Raw genomic sequence first — 26,995 nt, 5'->3', positions numbered from 1 at the left:
CTAGAGAGCTACAAATATGAATAGCTTGTTGTTTACTCCAAACTTAATTAGCACTAGCACACCAATATTAACACTAGCTTGTGCTTGGGAAAAAGGGAGGTTTATATAGGATGAATGGATGGGAGATGGATCCTCTTCTCATGGGAGAAGGTATTATCCCTTGAGGTAGTTCCATCATTATAGGGGAAAGGAGCCCAAACTGACATCCTTGACCCCATCCGACCAAACCATTTACCAAACTTATGTTACAAAGCTTCTAGAGCTGGAAGCTTCGGCTCTTTATTTAAAAAACTTTCCATAAGAGGACCAGCGTGACTGGAACAAAGCTCAGTCACTTTGGTCGGTGCTAGGGATAGTGTTAATCCCTACATATCGGCACGAGGAGGACAAAGGCCATTAGCGTCAGCCTTGCAAACTAGGAAAAATAGAAGTTTTTGGGGAAATGCTGCAAAAGGGAATTGCTCTGCTCATGAAGAGGGACACAATGGGAGTTTCTTCATTAAGGGTAAGCATGTAGGGATCATTGTAGAGGTCCTCCGGGATCAAGGAATGGGGAGTATAGGGACAGTGAAAAAATGTTGTGTAATAGTTAGCCACCCGATTGGTACCTTTTTTAGTTAAGGAACCATTCCAACAATGGGGGCTAGGTGTTATTGGAGCAATATTTCCATGCTCATCAAAGAAACATCGATACATATTGACAATGATAGATTATTTTACTCGATGGAAAGAAGAAGTTCCTTTAAGAAAATTTGAAGACTAGGAAGTCATCCAATTCCTAAAGCATAAAATTATAACCAAGTTTGGTGTTCCAATGTCTCTTGTCTTTGATATTCTTGCTTATTTTTCTTTGTTGAAACTTTATGATTTCGAATTATAAAATGGTATTGTATTAAAGCATGCATCAAATTATTACCCATAGGGAAATTCTTTAGTAGATTCAACTTTCACATAATTAAGAAAATCATTTTCTCTGAGTAAAGGAACTGCCAAACTGCTTTGGTAAATGCATTATTTGTTGGCCTTGTAACTCCTAATCCTTCCCTCAAAACCTCACCATATTTCCTTGTATATGGTAAAGAAGTTTTCTTTGATCCTAACCTGTATCTCCCAACCTTGCAACTCTCCCAAGAGTCCTAAGGTATACCATACCTCTTGGTTCAAAGCAAGATAGATAATTTTCTTAAACATTAGGAAGAAAGGCTCAAAGATAAAGAAATAATTTCCATACATGAAAATCATATTGAGCATTGCTTTAATAGGAAATCCATAGGGACGAAGAGTTTCAATGTGGTTAACTTTGTATTGAAGTGGGATAAATCCCATGAAGAGAAAGGAAAAAAAAACGAAGTTCAAATCTCTATGGATAGGCCCCTATACCATAAAAGAGAAACTTGGACATAATTATTTCAAGATAAAATATTTAGATGGGAGAACATCCCCTCTTCCCATTAAAGGCTGAGATTTGAAGCAATATTTTCAATAGCACCTCTAAGCTGCATTTTCCTTATAGTTTGTTTCTTTATCATCCGTTGTTGGTCTTGTGCTTGTTGTGTCGAGTAATGTCCTATATTATTTTTTGTCTTGGTCATTGTACATAAATAATACTTTGTGTGAAATAATGCATGGCTGAGAAGGGCTTTGTGGTGTATAAAAGAGGGAATGTGACAACCACAATTCCTGGCTATCTATTAGTTCTTCTTTGTTAGGAATATTCCATAGGTTGAAAGTCTGGATGGTAAATATGATACATCCAAGTAGAAAACCTTGAGATAACCTATCAGATCCACATCTATTCTAGTATTCAAACTCCTCAACTTGGTGTTAAATGAACTTAGTGATTGTAACAACCCTGGTTTAAAATCCATGTAAAAAATATATAAGGCCATGATCATGGGACACATATTCCAAGTTGAATGGAGGGGAAAACATCCTAACATGTGTTGATTTGGTTTATTATTACTAAGGAAATTGGCAAAGGTAATGGCAAACGTTTTGGAAAGGAAAAATGGAATTAATTGGCTTTTATTTATGAAAATAACCAAAATTAGGAGAAAACGGAGGTAAAAGGTCACAGGTTGCATATGGGGAGGAAAATGAAGGAAAATAATGGAAATTGAAGAAAATAGAGGCCTCATTAATAAAAAGTCTTATGATGATTAGTGGGTAGGCTTGGTCAGTGTAAGCTTTGTTAGTTCAAATTTGGATCTCTCTCTCTCTATTCTCTCTCTCTCATATTCATTGTCATTGAGTTTCTTGGAGCACTCTTAGAGAGTGTGACATGCTTGGGGTTTTGGAGCAAGAAGGAAAAGGAAGAGCAGGAAAGCACAAGAGGACATTAGGATCAAAAACTACAACTGAGTTTTCTTGCAAGTGTCGAGTTGCATGTAAGTTTTCCTCACTATGTTTGGAATGCATGGCACATGCATGCGATTTCTTTGTCATGATCTGTCATTGGCGTGGATGATTGCCTAGATTGATAGTGGATTTCCTAACTTTTCCATTTCTTGGATAGCCAGGGAGATTGTGGGTTTATTTCCTTATTTGTTTTTGGGTTGGTTCTCATGTTTCCTTAGCTTGGGTTGAGTTACAAGTTCCTAGAGCCTTGGTTGGAGAAACGTTATGGAGACCTGTAACAACTTGAGTTCAGTTACTAATCCTATAACCTTGGTTGGAAAAATGTTTTGGATCCCTTCATGGGTTGAGTTACTAGTCCTAGAGCCTTGGTTGGATAAATGCTCTAGAGCCCGGTGGCAACTGTGGGTTGAGTTACTAGTCCTGGAGACTTTTTTTGAACAAACAATCTAAAGCCTTGGATGGTTGGGATTAATACCTATTCGACGATGGTTTTGGTGATATATGACCATGAGGTGGAATCACTATTTGATCGGTTGAGGTGGATGGCCTCTAGAAGCCCTAGATGGTTTTGGATTGATGTATTTTATGAGATCCAACATTCATACCTGGAATTTGGCATGGAGGTGAACGGCTAAAGAGAGGTTTGGCTCAACCATTCTACGATCGAGTGGGATGTGGAAGTCCCATCCAAGGTTTGGCTTTTGCATCATTAATATGAGGTTATTTATGATTTTTATATCATGAATATTATACTAGTTTATATGTGGATCATATGGTTGTGGTTTCATTGTTATTTTTGTTGCTATTATGCTGGTTGTGTATGTGTTTTATGACAGTAGTTATGCATGCATCTCATCATATTTTTACTTGTAAATGAATGAACAATGTATCGATGACCTAATGGATGAAATGGTAGTTAATGTTTTGAGTCATCAATGCTTCTTAGTGATTCTCAGTTAAGTATGACACCCCTATGCTTAGTGTTAGTGTCAATATCTTCATCCCTCCGTCAGAGATCAAATTCTCTTGTTGCATTGCATATTAGGTGTCTTGCTCAGTCAGTTGCATTCCATTAGGAGCATGGATCATCTGACGGTAGTGGCTTGTTGCACATTTTCCCTCATGTCCTTTACCTACTAGCACATTTCCATTCATCAAGATTATTTGCAGTCACCTTTTGTCTTTAAATTTGCAAGAGTCATTTCTAGGGTTTCAATTTCATTAGGTCTAGGGTTTCATCAAAATGGTCTTCAAAATGTCCAATAACGGTTAGCAGGTGCATGAGGAGGTTGAATAAAGTTCCAGTACCAATAAATTTCATAATCAATTGCTCAGAAATGTATTTTTCCTCAAAACCCTGTTGTTACACTAAAATTTGTCACCATGACTATTTGCAGTTAGTATGGCTCCATCAACAACCATACTATCCTCCTTGGCAAGTCTTATACCTCTTCTCCTCATGTCAAACTCCAAAAAAGAGAGAAAGTCTTTAAAAGTCAATATAACTCTGGTTACGCAGTTTCTCTTACTCTTACCTGTGTGTACGCACCTCAAGTTCATAATACCTGCGTACTTGTACGCTCTGTCTGTAAAGGGGTGGGTGCGTACTCCTGTAAAAGTCAAAAGGCGCAAGTTTTACTTCAAAAAATTTACTTGTAGTCGATTCTAGAGCATTCTAGAAGATGGTTTGACGTGTATTGAGCGCCTCCAGATGGTTCATGCATCCTAATGAAAGAGGAACTTATCCCATGAAGAGGGGAGCTACCCCTTTGAAATAGGAGCTTATCCCATTGATGGTGGACCTGATTAACTTCCTCCAAAGCATTATAAATACATGCATTGGGCCAGAGGGAGGAGAGGTTGAAAGCTGAACATTCCTAAGGGTAGATGCTGCTGAAATTAGGACTCCCTTTTAGAGCTTGAGAGGAGAGATTCCAATCCTTTCTTAGCTTCATTTGGAAGTGGGTGAGCTGATCAAAGTAAAGGAGAACTCTTGCTGGACCCTGGGAGGGACCTGCACAACACCAAGGCACTGGTTGTAATGGTTTCTTTTGTTTCCAATTAATACAATTAAGTTCATTTTTCTCAACAAGTTGTTATATATAATTTGTTTCATATACTCCTTGGTCTTTATGATGAATATGTTTTATTATATGAGTTATTCAGGTGCTATGTAATCGTTTGCTTGTTAGTGAATGCATGCTTCAAGGAGAAGGATCTCATCTGGATCGAAGAAGCTGGAATGCTACAAACAAGCGTTGGGCTAAAGGTAAGCCTTAAACACCTGGTTGCTTTTATTTTAAATGCATATTTAGAGAAAGATAGTGCTTGATTGTTTTGTTTGTCACTAGAAAGCCTTAGCTTCTAGGGAGGTCGGTTTTGTCCGCAAAATTGACTCTTTCCGCATGACAAAATGGCGACTCCACTGGGGAACAAATGGATTTGATTGATTTCTCTTTTGACTGATACTTTGATTTGAGAAACCTTGATTTCTTTCTAGTTTTTGACTGATTGACTGTGAATTTGGGTGGAATAGCTTAGGGTTGAGTTAGTTTTTATTTTTCTTGATTTTGAGAGTAGTACGCACCCTCTGAGTTAAGCACAGTGCGTACCAGTACGCACTTTTGCTTTATACACAGAGCGTGGCCGCACTTGTGCAAACAGGCTGCCTGCGTACCCTATCAAAACTTTAGAAAATTTCAATTTTTTCCTTTTTGCCTATTAGTTTTTGTTCATAGCTTGTTTTTTACTGCCCAGATCCACTGGTTACCTGTCAAAAGTTTTCATCTAATCTTGTTTCATTAACATCAAGGGTTTTAGTGAAGTTCATAGAAGTTCTAGCCCTAGGTTTGATTTTTGCATTGGTCCTGTAGTGACTTTGGCTTTAGAAGTTGTAAAAACCTTGGATCTCCCTGGTCTTTTCATTCTTCTTAGGAGTCGGACCTTTTGTAAAATCCACCTTTGTGAGAAACCTACCGTTGTGTTGTCTATTTGCGGAATTTCGAGAAGGCTTGTTGGTTAAGCTGTGAATTTCATTCTTAAGAAAAAGAACAAAAGCTTTTCATTTTTGTTTTTGACTGGTTTATGATTCTGCATGAACTAGTCCTTGGTTGAATTGTAACTGAGTAAAACATCTTGGAATTATATTTTGTAGGCTTTTACCTCATTAGATTTGCTTTTAGGTAAATTTTTCATTAGATTTGCTTTTAGGTAAGTTTCTCTTAGATTTTCATAGATCTTACAATTGATTTTTGTTAAAGTAGTTTTACATGCTTTGTTAAAATAGGAAAAATACAAAAATCTCTTTTGAGGAAAGTTTGTTTAAGTAGCGTTTGAAGTCTTTGAAAAGAGAAAGGAAGTTTTCGTGAAATAATTAGTGGTCATGTGTTGTGTGCTTTGGAAAAGATAAAGAGATTGTTTCTTTGATTTTCATTGCCAAGAAAGTTGTCTTTATAAATTTTGCATTCTCCAACTCTCTTAGCTAGGGAATTCATTGAAAAGGAAAGATAGTTTAAATCATCTTAGGTGCATCTTTTTAGTGGATTTGAGTCGAGTCTACACACCATCAGTTTCATCTCCACTACCTTTTGTCCTAAAGAAAAGCCATAAAAAATTAACGCTTAAAGTAAAATTAACTTAGTAACTTTTTATTTACTAGGGCTCTGAAACACCAATATAGATCAGGCTAGTGTCTTGGAGTAGGAGAGTAATTAACTCTCCAAGACAACAAAACCAAACAAGTAGCTTATCTTGTGGTAGGATAAATCCAACTGTTACATTTGTACTCTAGGAAAGCTCCTCTTAAAGGAGAAGCATGAGATCGTGTCCGAACCAGTGAGGGAAGCAATCCTCCTTCATTGGGAATGACGCCAGATATGCACGTACTACAAACGATAAACCTCGGATTAACCATTGTCGAGGAGCCTGGGATCACTTGTCGGCAAACCTTGGATTATTGTCAAGGAGCCGACAAGGGGATTGAGCTTGCTACTCTGCCCTTGCGTGTGTATCGGATCGTAGACTGTTCCCCCAGGTATATTTGTTGATGTTGGTGACCTTAGTGACTATTATCTTTAGGATTCTTCCTAAGGTGACGGTGGAGGGAAGATCCCACTGTACCTGGAGCAGACGTCGGCTAGACTCACTTGGATTTTCTGGGGGGTTCACTTCACTCGAGACGGTTAAAGTGGAGGAACTTGGTCTACTCTATTCATTAAGCAGGTTGCCGGGGTAACTGTTCCACCTGTCACTTCTGTACTGAATTCTGCGATGTTGGATTTCATCACCAACTAGTGTTTTCGGTCCGGAAGGTTACTGTTTGTGTGTGGTTTGATGCCCTAGATTCTTTAGGCGTGTGATTCGAATTTGTTTGGTTCTTTAGAGACTTTAGGCGGTTTGATTTGAGATTTTACTTTGTTTGCGTGTGCAGTAGTTTAAAGTTTTAACTGTGGCTGAATTACTGAGACAGTCCCGTAGACTTCGGGGCCAGTCTCCTGAGGTTGTAACTGTGGCTGATTTGTTGAGGAAGTCTTGTAGACTTCGGGGCCAACCTCCTGAAGACGTCCCGAGCCATTACGAAGGTTTAAAAGTCCTCGTAACTCCTAGTGGCAGTAAAGTAGGGTCACCTGAAGAAGGAGAATCTTCGTTGGTTGTTCATCCTGATTACCAAACTCTAGAAACAGGTTATAATCCTGAAGCTATTTCGGTTTCCGAACTTACCGGTAGCTTTTCATCTACTAGTGATATAGGCGAAGAACCTGAGATATCTGAACCTGTTACTCCAACATCGGGGTTAGTCTCTCCAACTTCTAGTGCTCCTGATTCACCTAGGGTAGAAAGAGTCATCACTGAAAATCTTCCTTCTGGTTTGATAGCTATTGAAGAACTTGCTCCAGAAGAAGAAATAGGCATCCCTATCCCTGAAGATCAACCTATTATTGATCTAAGGGAGCGTGAATCAATTTTTTACAGTCCAGCTAGAAGTACTACTTGGTATCTTTCTTTAAATAATTATTTGGACAACTCAGGGTTAAGTTTTTCACCACCTCGTGCTCCTTATCCACTTAGAGGTATTTATACTCCTGTAAATATGTCAGGTCAGTCATCCATGTTTACTCAATCGCCTGAATCTTTTTTGTACGGCGGTCCTTCTGTTCCCTCTGGGTATCAGTCACTTGCTCGTACTTTTTCAGGAGCATCTCCTCAACCCATTGAACAAAGGGTATTCACTGGAAGCAATGGTGCAAAGCCGTTGAGCGTAGAGGACATTCTTATGATGTCAGGTTCTATTCCCACTTCTCAACCTCAAGGTGGCCAGTTACCGCCTAGGGGGCAGCCTAAATTAACGCTTGGGGGGAAACCTCAAGGTACACAATTTGCATCTGGGGGGCAACCTCAAGGACAGTACGTGCCTACGGTACAATACATTCCTCAAGGTCAACCCCAGACTCAATATGCACCCCAAGGTCAACCCCAATATCAATTTATACCTCAAGGTCAACCCCAGTATCAGTACATGACTCAAGGGTATCTGCCCCAAGGTCAGTACTTGAATCAAGGTTTCCAACCACCCCAAGGTCAATCTTATGTTCAAGGTACGGGAAATGTACCTTTCACTTATCAATCCTACCCTCAACCCGGTTATGGATCTCAATATCCTCAACCTGTTATGGGTCAATACCCCGGAATAAACATAGTGTGGGATCCATCACAAGTTCAACAGGTGTTGTAGCCAAGTGTATAGTTGTTATCTCAAACTGGACAACCTTAGTTTCTGGTTCACCCCAGCAACCAGTCCAGTCTAATATTCAAACTTCTGTACCTTCGGCAGTTTCTCAGTCTGGGCCTATTTCACCTTGTACTCCATCTCAAACGACTGCTGCAACTGCCGCAACATCTGTTCAATCTACCCCACTTACTTCTGGAGTATCGACAGCTCCAGTTTCTACTGTCCCTGTATCTACTCCTCAGACATCTTTACCATCGTCTGGATCCATAATTCAAACTACAGTTCAGATGCCTATAGGACAACCTGGTTTAAGTACGGTTGTCACAAGTCAACCACAATTCACTTATCAACCGTACCAGGGACAGTACCAATTCGGTCCTGCTGTCCAGCAGCCAGTTTACCAGTATCAACCGTATCCTGGGTATACTTATCAACAACCACAGCAACCCCAGTATGGTCCGGTTAATCCTGGTTTTCCAGGAGGATACAATATCCCGAACGTGATTCCCATTCCTAGTTATCCTGGATATCCTCCTCCTAGGGCTGGTATAATGACTCAGAGTTTTAGGGATCCTAATCGGCAGCTACCGTTTATCGCAACTTTGGACTTACCAGACTTTTCGCGCCTAATGAACGATCCAATTAATTATCTTCCGTTTTGGCCGCCAATGCCAAATAAGTTGCCCAGTGACATTCCCAAGTTCGAAGGTAAGTCTGGAGAGGACCCGTCGAATCATGTGATGACTTACCACCTCTGGTGTGCCTCTAATTCCATCTCGGATGATTCGATCCGCTTACGTCTTTTCCAGCGCACTCTCATTGGTCTTGCGGCCAAGTGGTACATTGAGTTACCACGGGCCTCTTTTTATAATTTTAGTCAGTTAGCTACCTCATTTTTAACTCATTTTCAGTTGCCGGTCAGATACGATAATGGCACGGAGTTACTAACTTAATTAAAACAATCGACATCCACATATATTTCCGATCATATCCATGAATGGAGACGTCGAAGGCGGTTAGTGAAAGTTTTTATCCCAGACTAGATCTTAGCTGAATGGTTTGTTAAATCATTGTTACCGAAGATTACTGAAGACGTAGCTAAGGCCGGAGTAGTTACTGAGGAGCAAGTGATTGCTCAAGCGCAGTACCTTGACTTAGTTTATACTCAGTCAGGTACGTTACATGAAAAGATCCTAGATCTTCCAAAGTCAAATCAAATCGCTGCAGCTCCTTCGGGATCTCATGCTGCTGATGGCATGATTGGTACGATGAACACTAAAAGCAAGAAGAAATCTTCCAAGAATTCTTCTCCTATTATAACCTTACTAGACTCCCCGACAGGAGATTCTTCTGCTGAAGTTTCCGCTGATATTCACGCTGTAGAGTCATCTACCGCTAAATCAAAATCCGGTGGAAAGAAGAAAGGGAAGAAGAAGAATAAAGCAGACAAAACTCCAAAGGAGAAAACTGAAAAGGTGGAATCCAATGATGAAAAGCGCAAACCTCATTATCCATGTCTCATTTGTGAAGAAGATCACTTTACAAGAGACTGCCCTCATCGAGCAGAGGTTGCGAAGATCGTCAAGGGTTCCAAAATTCCTGCTGTCTTGAAGGATCCATTTCCTAAAGATAGCAAAATGATAGGTTCTTCCTCGAGTGCCAATGAAGAACCCATATTGATGATGTCTCATGTAAGGATTGCGACTCGATCGCAAGATTATGGTAGTAAAAGTCCTGTTGATGGCAAAGAAGCAGAATCTTCTCGTTCTAATCCATCAACCTCAGCTCCCGGCTCCGATCCACTACAGATCGAGAAGCCTAACCCAGACTTAGTAATCAAACCACCCGCCAAGGGTGTACTTCGAAGGTCTGCTTTCAATCCACATGCGAGAGCGGCCCATAATTACAACATTGTTGAGGACTTAGCTGTTTCACCCTCAGCAATGTCGGCTTTGGAAGTGCTGCAATCATGCCCAACACAGCGTAAATTACTTTTGTCGACTATAGGAGCTGTTGATGTTCAGGACCCGAACCTAATAATCTTTGATCTAGAAAATAGTACACCGTGTTTACCTCATCAAATGGCTTTCCAGATCCCAGTGATAGTAAAAAACAGGCCTATTCATCGGACTATAATTGATGAGGGAGCTTCCACGTGTATTATGTCGATACAGTGTTGGAGATCGCTTGGTTCTCCTTCACTAAATCAATCCCCGACAATTCTTAAGGCCTTTGATGGCCGTGGGTTTCATCCTTTTGGCATTCTACAGGATTTGCCTATAGGGGTTGAAGGAAAAACCGTTAGTCTAGATGTGGAGGTGGTTGATGCTCCTCTAGACTACAACCTTCTCTTGGGTCGAAGTTGGTCTTACGCTATGACAGCGGTCGTTTCATCGGTTTTTCGAGTAATAAAGTTTCCACATAATGGAAAGATCGTAACAATAGACCAGCTGTCTTACTTTTCATCCGACCCAGCCTCTTCAGAGAGTATTCAGCATGTCGGTAAAACGACTATCACATATAAGGATGTTGGAGTAGGACTAGTTAAAGATTCCGGTTTACTGGGAACTTTTCCTTTTCCTCCACTCAACGCATCATCTTCATTTGCAACCATTCATATGATTACATCAGAAACTATTTATTATGATGATCCTTGGATCGTTCCTTCTGAATCTGAAATAGACTCATTTGGTAATTCTATTCCTTTGAGTCCGTATGAAATTGCCTATGAAGCCGTGCAGTCTTTTACCGACCTGTGTTCAACCAAAATCGACCAAATGAATGTGGTCCGTGAGGAATCACTTTTCACATCAACCTCGGAGTTAAAAGCGTTTCCCGAAGTTGTGTCATCTGACGAGCAACTTCGAGAAGTCCTGTGTATAGATGATTTACCATGGGATGATCTCCATCATAGATCTTCATTTTTACCTGAGGATGATCGTTTTGAAAATGATTTCTCATCAATTTTTACAGCTGAATATGTCAAAGAAGCTCAGAATCCCATGAAACATCCTGATTCAGAGCTGAATTTGGGAAATATCTCTCGAACTATTCCCATTGACATTTCAGTTAAGCCTGGAATTGTTGAGAACATTCATATAGGTGCATCGTGTACAGATGACGAAATTCAGACATACAAGGCCCTATTTCAATAATTCCGCGACGTGTTTGCCTGGTCCTATGAGGAAATGCCAAGAATTGATCCTGCGATTGTTGTTCATGAGATCAAGACTTACCCGGATGCCAAACCCATCCGGCAATGTTTGCGTCAGATTCACCCACGAAAAGCTGCTGCAATTAAAGCAGAAGTTGAGAAACTGTTGAAAGCAGGTTTCATTTATCCGATCCCATTAGCGGATTGGGTATCGAATATTGTTCCGGTTAACAAAAAACAGGGAACAATAAGAATATGCATCGATTATAGGGATATTAATCGAGCTTGTCCAAAGGACAACTACCCAACACCCTATATCGATCAAATAATTGATGATTGTGCCGGCAGCGAAATATTTTCCTTTATGGACGGTTTTTCCGGTTACAATCAAATCAATATTCTACCTGCCGATCAACCAAAAACAGCTTTCATTTGTCCATGGGGGACATTTGCTTATTGCAAATTACCTTTTGGGCTCAAGAATTCCGGAGCAACTTTTCAAAGGGTGATGTCTTACGCGTTTCATGACATCAAACACATTGTGCAACCGTATCTCGATGATTTGCCTGCTCATTCGTTACATCGAGCTGATCACCTTGTCCATTTACGAGCAATCTTCATGAGGTGTAGGCATTATCGTATTCGGTTGAACCCACACAAATGTGTCTTCTGTATAGAAGCGGGACGATTGTTAGGATTTGTAGTTTCGAAAGCCGGCTTTCGCGTCGATCCCTCGAAGGTAGAAGCTATCATCGAATTGCCTCCTCCTTCGAGTCTTCGCCAACTCCAAAGTTTGCAGGGGAAAGCAAACTTTTTACGACGATTCATTCCTAACTACACCGAGGTTACAAAGGGTTTTACACGGTTGTTGAAACAGAACGCTCAATTCTCTTGGGATGAGATAGCTCAGAAATCTTTTGATACACTCAAACACGCGTTGACCCATGCACCATTGTTGCATCCTCCCAACTACAACCAAGATTACTTTTTGTACCTCGCCACTGCTCATTCCACCATTGGAATGGTCTTAGTTCAGGAAGATGAATTTGGAATGGAACATGTGATATATTACCTTAGTCGGACGTTAAATCCCACTGAGCTAAAATACTCACATGTGGAGAAATTGGCATTGGCAGTCGTTCAAGCTGTCCAACATTTTCGTCACTACATTTTACTCTGTAAAACTACAGTCATTTCAGATTGCAACCCTATGATCTACATTTTGACTAAATAATTGCTAGGGGGCAAGTACTCTAAATGGATTGTTATCCTGCAGGAGTTCGACTTCGAGTTTGAGAAATCTAAGTCTAAGAAATCTTTAGTTTTTGCAGAGTTAATGTGTGACTTCCCGCGTGCTGAAACGGAAACTGTGGCAGAGGAGCCCATTGCGGACGAATCTTTGTTTCTAATCAGCACTTTAGATCCGTGGTATGGGGATATCATCGTCTATCTCCAGACCCAATCCTTTCGGCCCGAAGTTTCAAAGTCGGAACGTCGAAAAATTTGATTTCAGTCCCAACAATACAAAATTATTGGAGATACTCTTTATCGACGAGGGGCGGACTCTATTTTTCGATGTTGTTTAACTCACGAAGAGGCTGAAAGGGTTCTAAATGACTGTCACTCTGGAGCGTGTGGCGGTCATATGTTTGGGTATGCCACAACCCAAAAGATATTGCGCGCTGGCTACTTCTGGCCGTCCTTGTTTAAAGATTGTATTATTGCGGTCTGAAAATGCCACAACTGTCAAGTGTTTGATCGAAAGATGCGCGCTCCACCTGCTCCTCTCCACCCTATAATTGCCGTTGGTCCTTTTGCCAAATGGGGTATCGATTTTATTACATGTAACCCTCACTCGGCCGGGGGGCATGCGTATATCATCCTTGTGGTAGATTATTTTACTAAGTGGGCCGAGGCGATGCCTACATTCGAGGCAGACGGCAAGACAGCTGCAATTTTCGTGTTCAATCATATAATTGCTAGGTTTGGTGTCCCACAAGCGATAATCACTGACCATGGGCGCCATTTTCGAAACGTTATGATGACAGAACTTACAGGCCAACTTGGTTTGTGTCACCATAGTTCAACTCCTTATTATCCATAAGCGAATGGTTTGGTTGAGTCCATCAACAAAGTTTTAGTTATCATGATCCGACGAATCATTGGTATTCATCGGTCGAATTGGCACAACATGTTATTTTCAGCGCTTTGGGCGTACCGAACCTCAGTGAAAACATCAACAGGGTTCACTCCTTTCCAACTAGTTTATGGTTTGGAAGCTGTGCTACCCATTGAATGCGAAATCCCGTCACTGCAAATGGCCATCGAGTTACTTCTAGCTACTTCCGAAGAGGAAAAGCGTTTATTATACTTAGCTCAATTAGATGAGAATCGACATGATGCTGCATTGGCGATCGAGACTCACGCAAAACGTATGAAAGCTCAGTATGATCGAAATGTGACCCCTCGAAATTTTTCGGAAGGAGACCTAGTGTTATTATATGATCAAGCTAATGATAAATTAGGTGCTGGGAAATTCGTTCCTATGTGGCATGGGCCCTATATTTTCAAGCGAAAGCTAGCAAAAGGGGCCTATGAGCTGGTAGACTTTGACGGGGACTCTTTGGGTAAACCCAGAAATGGACTTTACCTAAAGAGGTATTATGCTTAAAAGATGGGTACGGAGATTTTTAGTTAGGTTAGTTTTTCTTTCTAGGTTAGTTTTTCTTTCTAGCTGGTGTGTTTGTTAGTTTAGACAGTGTGCTTAGCCTAGAGAGTGTGTTTTTTCGTCATTATTCTAGCTTATCTTGGTTTTACTCTTGATGATGCAGATGTCGATGCCTCTCCAAACGTACATTGGTTTCGCTGATGGTGCTTGTCGTAGTACACAAAATATCTCTTCCGCAGCTTGGGTTATCTATTCGCCCTCTGACAAGTTAGTATCTATGCATGGGGTGAGCCTCGGTCAAACAACAAACAACATTGTCGAATACAGTGCAGTGATTGAATTATTGTCTGAATCTATTTCATTTGGGATTTGGAGTTTGATAGTGAGGTTAGATTCTGAACTCATTGTATTACAGCTTAATAGAGTGTATGCCATTAGAAATCCAGTGTTATTAAGGTTATTTTTGAGAGTGCGTCTCTTGGAACGTGAGTTTGATTACATTGAATATCAACATATTCCAAGGTCTTTAAATACATTAGCAGATGCAATTGCTTCTCGAATGTTAAATAGACATTTGCAATAATCATACATGTAAATTTAAAACCATTCCATAACATGATTTACAAGATAAGCCGGTAATAATGATATATATAGATAGAAGTGTGTCAAAAAATACATTGTCTTCGATCATAGGTTGAAAAACACCTTATGATCGGCAAAAATGATAAGTACAAAAAACCAAAATGTCACATGTGTCTACAAAACGACCATCCAATCACTGGTGATGATCTCTATATGACACCACTGCACGGGCTACCCTACACAAGAACCTCCTAAAAGGTCCTGGGACCCCGACTACATAGCGCTGAAGCCTGATAGGAATATCATCTATGGCAGTCTCCGGTATATCTGCTGTAAGGCGCTCTAAGTCATGTTCCAACTCAGCTAAAGTCTCTGTGGCCTCGTCCTGTTGGGCCGGTGCCGGTGCAACTGGTAGTCTCCTCTCGAAAGGCCGGAGATTGGCTGGACGTCGTGGGCCTACATCTGCATTTTGGAAAATTATTACTATCAGTTTTGAGACAATATAAAACAAAAAAAAAAAAATAGATAAATTAAAAACTTGTGGAAAATGAAGTTACCTGTGTCATCCCATTGTTCTCCCGGTGGAAGAACCATGTCCGGATCTCCACGAAAATCAACTCTGGCATAAGGAAAATCCTGTATAGAAAAGACCTAGTCCTCTAACCAGTGAAAATACTTCGGAGTAAATCGAACAACCTCCGTTCCCTCATCAGGATGATGGGCCATAACCGCAACCCATCGCATCAATTTGGGCTCTCGAGGTAGCCCAACACCAACAGTGAACTGCTGTGGGATCAGCATCGGAACCCTCTCTAAGCCAAAACTCACAACTAAAGGCCCATAACCAAAAGTCTTCAGCTGTCCGTTTTTGGCTCTAGTCAGTTGGCCTTTTACATTGGCCAACACAGCATCACACCAGTTAAAAATGGTACCTCGATAGCAATCAATCGCCATCCGCATCTGGGATCCAGTGGCAATGTGTAAAGCGGCAGCCCCGCAAAGTCTGGTAACTGTAAAGGCAATCACCATAAGTTCAGGTTGGGATATAGTTTTGATCTCTATCCCCTTCTCTTGATTCTGAGTGTTACACCACTCTAATCGGAGACTAGCGATGGACTGGCCACCCGGCCTAGTCCCGAACAGAGTCAAGTGTTCACCTCTCTTGGGCAAACCAGTGAGAAAGTAAATGTCTGCCGGCTCCATCTCGAGATGGTGCCCTCCAATATAAAAACACTGGTCCTGAACGTTCCACCTTTCGACCAGCCACTCTAGAAATCTCACTTGGGCCCTCATGCCAAGTATGGCCCATGTTATAGACATTTTTGTGCCTTACAGCATTGAGCATGAAATGTCCATAATCTTAGGGATCCAAAGTCCCTAAACATGTTGTTCCTACCCCTAGAGGAACAAGGCTAACAAACCACAGCAATTCATAGAAGTTCTCCACCTGAAACTGCTCAAAAACAAGTCAATTCAGGATCATGTCAACTGCTCCACTGACCATCTGCGCTGAATGTCAATGGCTACACTGGCTACCTACGCTGAATGTCAACTCCAACACTGGCTACCTGCATTGAGCGAGATTGGACATGTGGCAGGCTCATTCCTCAAGGTGTCAAAACCCAGGAAGCTTCCAAAATGACACTTGCCTCAGGGAATTCGACTGGTGATGAGTAAGAGGTTCCAAATCTCCAAGTGGAAGCAAGAACATCCAAGTGGACTCAAGAACTAACAGAGGGAGAGGACACTAGTCAGATCTCAAGCTGACTCATCCTCTCTCCAAACATCTATATATGGATCTCTCCTCCATGAGATCCAGAGGCTGGAATTTTGTTATTGCAAAGAATTGTTGTTGGTTTGAGACTGGAATCATTGGGTGCTTAATGCTTTGAAGGGAGGTGAAGATAGGAATTCCATTCTGCTGGGAAGGAGATGCTGGATTGGAGCCCTCTGGGTTGTATCTCTTCCTGAACCTTGTTATTTATCAATAAAGCTATCTTGGTTCTCTCCTATATACTGATGTATCTTTGATGTATGATTGCATTAGTATATTTGATTTATTTCTAATCCTGAATCATTTATGAATATGAATATCTGTCTTTGTGTTGTGTTCTTCTCTTGTTGCAAGTAGCTATTCTCTTGTCGCAAGTAGCTGTTCTCTTGTGATCTTGCAGGAATCTGTTGAAGCTGGGCGAGCGAGGAGGCAAGTAGCTGTGAACACCCAAAGACAAGAGGATCTGGATTGAGGGACAAATGGAAGACACCGGTAAGTCTATTGATCTCTCCTCTTTCGCATTTCATAAAGGAAGAAACCAGAATAGCTGTCTCTGTTTGTTGCTAAGGCACTGTCACACCTTAGGTGGATAGGATCATCCTGCATAGGCATTTTTCCCCACAACAAATTGGCGACTCCGCTGGGGAGATTTGTTTTATTCATTTTATTTGTGTTTCTATCATTGTTTACCTCATAGACTCAACAGCAACAATCGAACTGCTTCTGCTATTCTCAGTTGCAAAGTAGACAGTTGCTGCCTTGATCCTTCACTGGATTTTGTCTATGATCTGAACAATGGACTCACAAATGATTTGATGATCCTTTGTGATAGATCTTAGTACCCTCTCAAAGCATCCCTTTGATTATACCTTGCTTGTGTTTCTGATTTGGCCTGAAACCGTTGATTATTGAGCAATCTGTGACCCAGAACCCAGTGAGAAACGAGAGTTTCTCCTTCAGCGCAACTGCTGTGAAGGCATTCTGCATTTCAACGCAGGTCCCGTGAAGGCTACCTGCACTGAATGTCAAAACCACAGTGTTGAGGTTGCGCTGAACCAGTCTTGCCTTGTGTAGCTGGGGTTCTCTGCTCTCTGTTGCCCTGTTTTGATCTCTGTTTTTTGCAGCCTGTAACCAGCATAGGTACCAGTCTGATAACTCCTTTTCTCTGCTTAAATTCCGCCTCCTTTTGTACAAAAAGACTGTGAGTGTTTTTATGTGTTTGTGGCATCATTTACAGTTTTCCTTTGCATGAGTGAAATAATCATCCTGTAGCCCTTGATTCAGATCTGTTGATTGTGATCTTAGGAGAGAGTTCATTGGCTGTTTACAGTTGATTATACATTTACTTTTGCTTATTGGTTTGAGTTTGTCTCTTTTAAGTGTCGAAACAAGTGTTCATTTCGAAAGTCGCAAAGTGTTGTAATCTCTTCTACCCTTGTTGATTTCGAAAAAGTAAACTTGTTTGTATCTGTCATTTAAAAGCAAATTCAAAGTTGTACAGAAAGCTCTCTTTGTAGGTATCAATACTAAGAAAGCGGAAAACAAACACCTGCATTGTGCATTTGCATTTTTGATAGTTTGCATGCTTGATTTAGGAAAAGTGCATTAGAGTGTGCTGATTGCTCTTTGAGAAAAGATGGTGTCTTTCTTTTCCCTTAGTAGCTAGGATTTTCAAAGTTGAAAAGATATAAAGCTTGCTTATCATCTTTAGACTGCATTTAGGAATTTGTATCATACATCTCGTGGTGAACCTTGAAAGGCAAACTTCTAAAAATATCAACTTAAAATAAACTGAATGAACTTAACAACGCTTTGCAACATAACGCACAACATAGAGGTCTAGGCTAGAGACGTGTTCCGGCATCGTTAAGCCTAGTGACTGTCGATCTCGTGGAAGGTGGGTGATTCCTCCTGAGGGACGATAGCGCTAGTACGGATTGTGCTCCCACGTACCATCGCGTATATATTGGGAGACCCATATAGGCATATATCCTTTATCCTTAGGAAGCCGTGTCGGCCGCCCTACTGATCGCAATGCACTAAACACAGCATTCAGGAAGATCGACCGCCCGTACCCTAAAAAGTATTCTGCGGTTTTGCGAAAAGTTTGGCACACCCTCTGCCTAGAACTCCAGAGCAGTTTCTTTTGGCCTTTTTCAGACTCTATAACAGAAAAAGTCCATCCGAGCATTTGTCACTTCGGGCTCGTTAAAACATCGAAGGAGACTAGAGTCATCTTTAGCTTTTTCTCGACTCTTTAAAAGTGAAAAAGCAAGTTGTGTCTAAAGCGTCGTTAACAATTTATTTTAAACAGAACAATCACCCTTTATTCCCGCGTTGATCTTTAGGTTGAAAAGATGGAGCCCACCAACCAAGGAATTCCCCTTGGAGGAAATCCTAGTCCTTTCTCCTCTTGGGGAGATGTTGGTGCGCCCCACATGGCCACATTGTCGCTTCCAGGACTGACAATTGGCCTACCAGTCTGGCTCTTTTCAACCAATGTCGTTCAGAACACCACCATTCCTGAACAGTCGAGTCAACAGTTAGACCAGACCAGAGTTTCCCACCATCCTTCTACTTCATCTTCCTCTCCTCCTTCCTCTTCGCTTGACGGAACTGGTAAAGCAAAAAACCGAGTTCCTAAGGAGAAGAAGGAGAAGAAGAAGAAAGAGAAGAAGAAGAAGGAGCCAAAGGCGACTAGGGGCAAACAAGTGTCGTCTGACAAAAATCCACACACAGCACTGGCAAGGCCTAAATCGCCATGCATCATATGCAAGGGAGACCACTTCCACAGAGATTGTCCATGTATCCCTCAGATACTAAGGGACTGGTCTCCCCATTTGCACAATTCGGTAGCGTCGACCTCTGATAGCCATGTTGACTGCTCACCGTCAACTAGTGGAAGTGAAGCCACAGGACAGAGAGGGAAAGCTAGATTTCCCTGCAAACTGTGTGAAGGCGATCACGCCATCCACCATTGTCCCTTCTTAGACGAGGCAAAAAGAGTTCTGGAAGATCGCCCGATTTTACGAGCGCAACTTCCTCCTGGATATCAAAGACTCCTGCCAAGTCCTTCGCTAGTTGAAAACCCGGCTGGCCCGATCAGGTGGTCAGCCAAAGCACCTGTCATTGAAGATGAACCATCTGAATCCATACTTGACGAAAGTCTAAAGGTTGAAACGACAGTTGACCCGGTTTTGCCTTCAGAGGCTCTATCTTCGAATGACACCATCACAGAGGAGAATAAAGACGACACCGTCCAAATTCTCTTCATCAACACTGACTCTGATGAACAAGGGGGCAATGCCACCATTCCTTTATCGCAGGAAGGAAGTTCGTCAGAGCGATATCCGGCCGTATATTTGGTCCCACCACCAAGCAACCTAGTTGTCTCGTTCGACTGGAACCAACTAGGCAGACCCCGCTTGCCAGCTAGCATACCATTCAGAATTATTGTCCAAATATACAGAATGGTAATGGCTGGCACAGTTATTGATGAAGGGGCATCTGTGAGTATCCTTTCCTCTATTGCTTGGAAAGCGCTTGGTTCGCCAGCGCTTTTCCCTGAAATGAGAAATCTATCAGGTTTTGATAAAGGAACCAGTCGACCTTTAGGGATCCTCCCCAATGTGCCCATAACATTGAAAGGGAAGACCGTTCAAATAAACGTGATGGTCGTTCAAGGACCCTTGGATTATAACCTACTCCTTGGACAAGACTATATATATTGCATGGGAGCCATCGTCTCATCACTCTTTAGAGTAATGTGTTTTCCGCATGAAGGAAGAATGGTCAAGCTCGTGGACCAACTTTCATTCCCCGGATCACGCATCGCAAATAGTCATGAACCATCCCTAAATGGTCTATTCACACAAGAAGTGTCTCAACCCACAGTCCGTCCTCCTGATGAGCGCGAGTAATCCGGGAGGATATGACTGGAACCCAGGGGGCATGCGTCCTGGTCTGCTTTGGCAGAGAACATTGGGTATAGGGTAGGTTTCCGCGGGAGAATATGACTAGTCCGTACCCCGTCCGTCTAGGAAGAGGGCTTGTTCTAGAATAAGATTCTTTTGTCAAAGTTATGTGAGTTGACAGGCATCATCACTCACCTCTGTCTATTTTGGTAGACATTTCCGAAGAAGTGTTTTGTTTGAAAGATTAACGAGACAATCTTTGGGTAACCTGAAAGAGGTAAGCCTCTCTCTTTAAAACAATTGTTTTGAAGGAAAAGAAGTAGAGGTAACCTTGAAATCATACCTTATGCCTGGGGGCATGCAAACCTTTTGGAGTGCAAGCAAGGGGCGGCTATTTATTTTTTTTAATTTTTAGGTCCTCCCTTTAAACCTGTAGGTCTAACCCTTTAAACTCGTAGGATTAGTCGTTTCCGAACTTGCATAAAGAAAGGATGCAGAGCAAAGCTTAGTGAGATGAAGCTCCTTAAAAAATAGAATCTTGATGAGACACTCTTATCACATGACTGGTATAATCGAGCAGTTTTAGCACAAAGTTCATGCTCGTTAAAAAATAAACGCAAGATCCGAGCAGTTTTAGCGCATAGTTCATGCTCGTTAAAAAATAAACATAAGTTTGAGCAGTGTTTTTCCGCGTTCAAGCTCGTTAAAAAATGAACCTATCCTGGTAAATAACCATTGTGAATGTAACTCTATCAGCCATTAAAGCCTTGGTCGTGTTTGCACCGTCACCTCCACTTTTCATTTGGCCGATCGTTCACCTCCATATGATTGTTTACCCATTTTGAGGAACAGCTGCGAAGAGTGATTTCACCTAGCCATCCTTGTGACACTGCCGTGATTGGAAAATTCCAACCTGTACCTGGAATCAGCTGCTAACCCTGTTTATCACTCGTTCCTCAAAAGACGAGTCTTCTTTATGCTCTTTTCAACTGACTCGTAAAATATGAAAAGATTGCCGAGTTTTGGCCTTCCAGCTCGTTAAAGCAACCGGAAGTGCTATCCCTCCTCTAGATTTTAATCTTTTTGGACCTGAGGGATTATTGCACAAAAAGATCGAGCGCTTGTTTTGTTCGGCTCGTTAAAACTATCGAAAACTCATCCCTTCTGTATTGTTTTATACTTTTTCAGACTTAAGGGATTAGATGATGAAAAAGGAATTTTGGAGTTAACTTTACGTACCTTTTCAAACTCTCTAAAAATGAAAAGGGACCGAGTCGTCTTTGTCGTTAGACTCGTTAAAATCATTAAATAGCGACAAACTTGTCTTTAGACGAGAACGAGTTTCACTATCGCTAGGCTCGTTAAAACATAGCGATGGGCTTGCCCGAAGGGCAGGTTATAGAACAAGCATATGTTATCCTCCTCAAGCTTGACAAAAATAAAGAGGTACTGGTCATCAATGACTGGGGAAAATTTGGGAGAAACTAAAGAAAACTTTGATGGTAGCAGGTCACTCTTGAACATGACACTTTTCATCCGTACCACAATCGGGTTGGGTTGTTTCATTCACCGGTCACATCACCATGGTCTCGCCATACCATCCATAATTGGGGTAATGCTACTGATCCATCGCATCAGTGTCACCATATGTTCAACAGAAGTCGTTCAGAAAGAGTCAACCGGGTCCCATCCACTGCCATACATTATCCTTCATCCATTCATGACCGCCACCCTAAATCATATGTCACAGATCGTTTTCACCTCCATAAAAATCATTAGCTCCGTTCCGTGTCACTGATGTGGGATTCATTAAGGCCCTCCTTTGACGGATCGCTTCTTGTCGACATCAACTCATTATCCAAGAAGTTGATCTAGGAACAACCCCTTCAGTACTTTGAAGCTTGCATGCCTCAATGGCAAGTTTCTCACTTCCGGCGACAGGTATACATCAATGACCTTTGACCAGAAGATTTTGCGTGGTGTTCAACGCCAAGTCCTTTATTCACACCACGTGAATTGTACTGCAGTACCTTGAGGGTCATTATCATTATCGGTGATTCCTCTCACGCTTGTTAACAGTTTACATCATTGACCGGTAATCAAGCGATGTCTTTCCATGTTCAACTTCAGAACAATTCTCACATGGATCGACTTGTACTTAGAGTGAAGATTGAACGAGTTTGAAGACCCCGGATCTAGTTTCATCCATCCAGGCTGCGATATATATTCGGGAAAGATAAAGACATTTGACATGTACATCATTGCAACAGACGATCATCCTACTCAAAGGATGATAATTTCATCAAAATTATCAGTCTACCATCAGACGATTGTCTGTTCTATGTACAGAAAATGAATTTATAAAGCTGAGCATGGGAATGCCCGCCTCAGCTAGATCATGAAAGCAGTATGAAAAATAATGTATCGTATTGTATCTTATTACAGGTCTCCTCCCAGCAATTGGATGAACTTCGGACCCTCCTGGATAAAGCATTTCACCCGATAAACGGCCTCATACTTTAGGGGGCAACTGTTATAGACATTTTTGTGCCTTACACCATTGAGCATGAAATGTCCATAATCTTAGGGATCCAAAGTCCCTAAACATGTTGTTCCTACCCCTAGAGGAACAAGGCTAACAAACCACAGCAATTCACAGAAGTTCTCCACCTGAAACTGCTAAAAAACAAGTCAATTCAGGATCATGTCAACTGCTCCACTGACCATCTGCGCTGAATGTCAATGGCTACACTGGCTACCTGCGCTGAATGTCAACTCCAACACTGGATACCTGCGCTGAGTGAGATTGGACATGTGGCAGGCTCATTCCTCAAGGTGTCAAAACCCAGGAAGCTTCCAAAATGACACTTGCCTCAGGGAATTCGACTGGTGATGAGTAAGAGGTTCCAAATCTCCAAGTGGAAGCAAGAACATCCAAATGGACTCAAGAACTAACAGAGGGAGAGGACACTAGTCAGATCTCAAGCTGACTCATCCTCTCTCCAAACATCTATATATGGATCTCTCCTCCATGAGATCCAGAGGCTGGAATTTTGTTATTGCAAAGAATTGTTGTTGGTTTGAGACTGGAATCATTGGGTGCTTAATGCTTTGAAGGGAGGTGAAGATAGGAATTCCATTCTGCTGGGAAGGAGATGCTGGATTGGAGCCCTCTGGGTTGTATCTCTTCCTGAACCTTGTTATTTATCAATAAAGCTATCTTAGTTCTCTCCTATATACTGATGTATCTTTGATGTATGATTGCATTAGTATATTTGATTTATTTCTAATCCTGAATCATTTATGAATATGAATATCTATCTTTGTGTTGTGTTCTTCTCTTGTCGCAAGTAGCTATTCTCTTGTCGCAAGTAGCTGTTCTCTTGTGATCTCGCAGGAATCTGTTGAAGCTAGGCGAGCGAGGAGGCAAGTAGCTATGAACACCCAAAGAGAAGAGGATCTGGATCGAGGGACAAACGGAAGACACCGGTAAGTCTATTGATCTCTCCTCTTTCACATTTCATAAAGGAAGAAACCAGAATAGCTGTCTCTATTTGTTGCTAAGGCACTGTCACACCTTAGGTGGATAGGATCGTCCTGCATAGGCATTTTTCCCCACAACAGCCCAGTATTTATAAAGGCCGCATGCCTTCAAAGCATCAATTGACGGTTGATGATTAATGGCAACCAAATCAACATCTTCGTGCTCTCTCTCGCGCCAATCAAGCATGGTGAACAATCTACACACCAGAAAACATCCATTAGAGTCCATAAAATCAAAAAAATTTGGCCCAATTTGGAGAATTTGGGGTTTAAAAACTCTTTGCGCGGAGTACGCACCCCGCCTTTAGGAACAGAGCGTGGGTACGCAGACTCCCTTAAGGCAAGGTGCGTACGCCCGACATTTTCCCAACTGAGAAAATGTCGGGGTACATGGGTCCCTAGTGTGGCACCTGCGTACCCCGAGAGGCGGTTCTTAAAACCCCAAAGCCTCCAAAAAATGAAATTTTGGGCCTAAAAACGAATTCTAAACGGATGAAAATGAAGAGGAGGATGTTGTAGAATACCTGAAAGAGACGGCGTTCGGTTTCGACAGTCGGATTCTCCGCAATGTCCACGGGAAGTTTCTTGCCAAAAGCCCTTTTTCTCTCCTCAACAGTAAAATGGTAAAAATGAATTGGTAAAAGTCCTTTTTATAGGTTTTTTGGGTAAATAAATGGTAAATTTGTTTATTTTTCACCATGAAAAGGTATTTTTCAAAGTATTTTTATCTATCTTCAACAGGTATGAGTAATGTGTTGGTTTTTGCGCAGGATAAAGGATTTTCAAGGAAAATTGTCATTTTTACGAACAAAAACATCAGAGTCATCTTTAAGCCCTTTTCTGACTCCTAAAACATGAAAAGATTGCCGAGCGTTTCTTTTACACTCGTTAAAACGGAATTAAAATACGGTCTTCTTACAACCCTTTTCTGGCCGTAAAAACATGAAAAGATTGTCGGATTTTTGTTGTTTCAAATTCGATATTGGAAATAAAACGACGTGTCCTTGATCGCTTTTTACTTTTCAGATCAGAGACACTAATCATGAAAGTACTCTTTGGTTGTAAAGATCAAGCAGTTCTCTCAAGTATTATTTTATACTTTTTCGGGCTTGGGAGACACAAACTTACGAAAAAGGTCAACCCTGGAGTCTTCTTAAGTTTTTCAGACTCTCTAAAATTGAAAAACGCCGAGTTTCTCCTATACTGGACTCGTTAAAATTTCACAATAAAGGACCTGTTCGATTACAAACAGGAACGGACCACTCCTTCTTAGTGTTCGAATCTAAACTAAGTTGGACTCATCCGAAGGATGAGCTTATAATCAAGCAAATGTTATCCTCCTCAAGCTTGTAAAAAAATAAAGAGGTACTTGCCAGAAATGGTGGGGGAAAAGAGAGAAAAATGAGCCTATTTGTTATCCTTTGTCTCAGAGAAACCTTATCACCACTCTTGAACACGACACTTTTCATTCACCTGGGTTGGGAAATCCTTTGCCTAACAGTTGATCAAACCACATTGAAAGTCTTCAGCCGGTTTCCGGGGATTAACTTTGGGTCAATTGTCACCAAGCCATCTATTGTGTCGTTATGTGTTCAAGAGGTCACTGCAAACAAACCATTCATCTGCAAAATACTTGTCATCCATCTTGACCATCCCTGAGTCAGTCCTTACAGCTACATTTCTTCAACTTGATCTATGATTTCGTGTTGTGGGCTTGCCTGCAACGGATCGCTTTCTATCGACATCAGCACATTATCTAGAAAGATGATCTAGAAATCGTCAGTACCTTGAAATCTGCATGCATCAATGGCAGGTTTCCCGCCTTTGACGACAGTTTACATCATTGACTTTCGATCGAAGGATTCTGTGACATGTTCGACATCAACACATTCATTCACATCTCATGGATTGTATTGGGTACTTTGAGAACCATTGACATCACTGGTGGTCTCTCTCACACTTGTTAACAGTTTACATCATTGACTGGTAATCAAGTGGTTTCTACCATGTTCGACATCAACTCATTTATTCACATGGATAGAATCGTACTATTTCGGGAAGTAGAAATGAAGACCCTGGATCTAGTTTCCACCATCCAGGCTACGAGGAGTTTTGTATTCATTATATAGTAGACTAATTATAAACAAATGGCTGCGTCCATACTGTGTCTACATGAGTCTATGATTATGACGTACTGTGAAATCATTCCTGTATCAGAGCAGTAGTTAGTCTGTTAGTTAAAGTTTTTGATCTGAGTATGGGAATGCCTACCTCAGCGATGATATGATCTCATATATGTATTTTGTGTTGAATATTTGCAGGTTCCAACTGAGCTCTCCACAAGATAATCCTTGAAATGATAAAGTGCTTCACCCTTCCTAGATGATATGAAACCCTAATCTACTACAGGCTTCACACTTTAGGGGCCAATCTGTTACACTAAAATTTGTCACCATGACTATTTGCAGTCAGTATGGCTCCATCAACAACCATACTATCCTCCTTGGCAAGTCTTATACCTCTGCTCCTCATGTCAAACTCCAAAAAAGAGAGAAAGTCTTTAAAAGTCAATATAACTCTGGTTACGCAGTTTCTCTTACTCTTACCTGCGTGTACGCACCTCAAGTTCATAATACCTACGTACTTGTACGCTCTGTCTGTAAAGGGGTGGGTACGTACTCCTGTAAAGGTCAAAAGGTGCAAGTTTTACTTCAAAAAAGTTACTTGTGGTCGATTCTAGAGCATTCTAGAAGATGGTTTGACGTGTATTGAGCGCCTCCAGATGGTTCATGCATCCCAATGAAAGAGGAACTTATCCCATGAAGAGGGGAGCTACCCCTTTGAAAGAGGAGCTTATCCCATTGATGGTGGACCTGATTAACTTCCTCCAAAGCATTATAAATACAGGCATTGGGCCAGAGGGAGGGGAGGTTGAAAGCTGAACATTCCTAAGGGTAGATGCTGCTAAAATTAGGACTCCCTTTTAGAGCTTGAGAGGAGAGATTCCAATCCTTTCTTAGCTTCATTTGGAAGTGGGTGAGCTGATCAAAGTAAAGGAGAACTCTTGCTGGACCCTGGGAGGGACCTGCACAACACCAAGGCACTGGTTGTAATGGTTTCTTTTGTTTCCAATTAATACAATTAAGTTCATTTTTCTCAACAAGTTGTTATATATAATTTGTTTCATATACTCCTTGGTCTTTATGATGAATATGTTTTATTATATGAGTTATTCAAGTGCTATGTAATCGTTTGCTTGTTAGTGAATGCAGGC

This window comes from Pinus tabuliformis, chromosome Q (genome assembly GCF_031772625.1).
Source record: "Pinus tabuliformis cultivar Carrire ecotype Pingquan chromosome Q, CPIR1, whole genome shotgun sequence".
NCBI lineage: Eukaryota > Viridiplantae > Streptophyta > Pinopsida > Pinales > Pinaceae > Pinus > Pinus tabuliformis.
The sequence above is the reverse complement of the archived record's forward strand: the minus strand, read 5'-3'. Positions refer to the sequence as shown.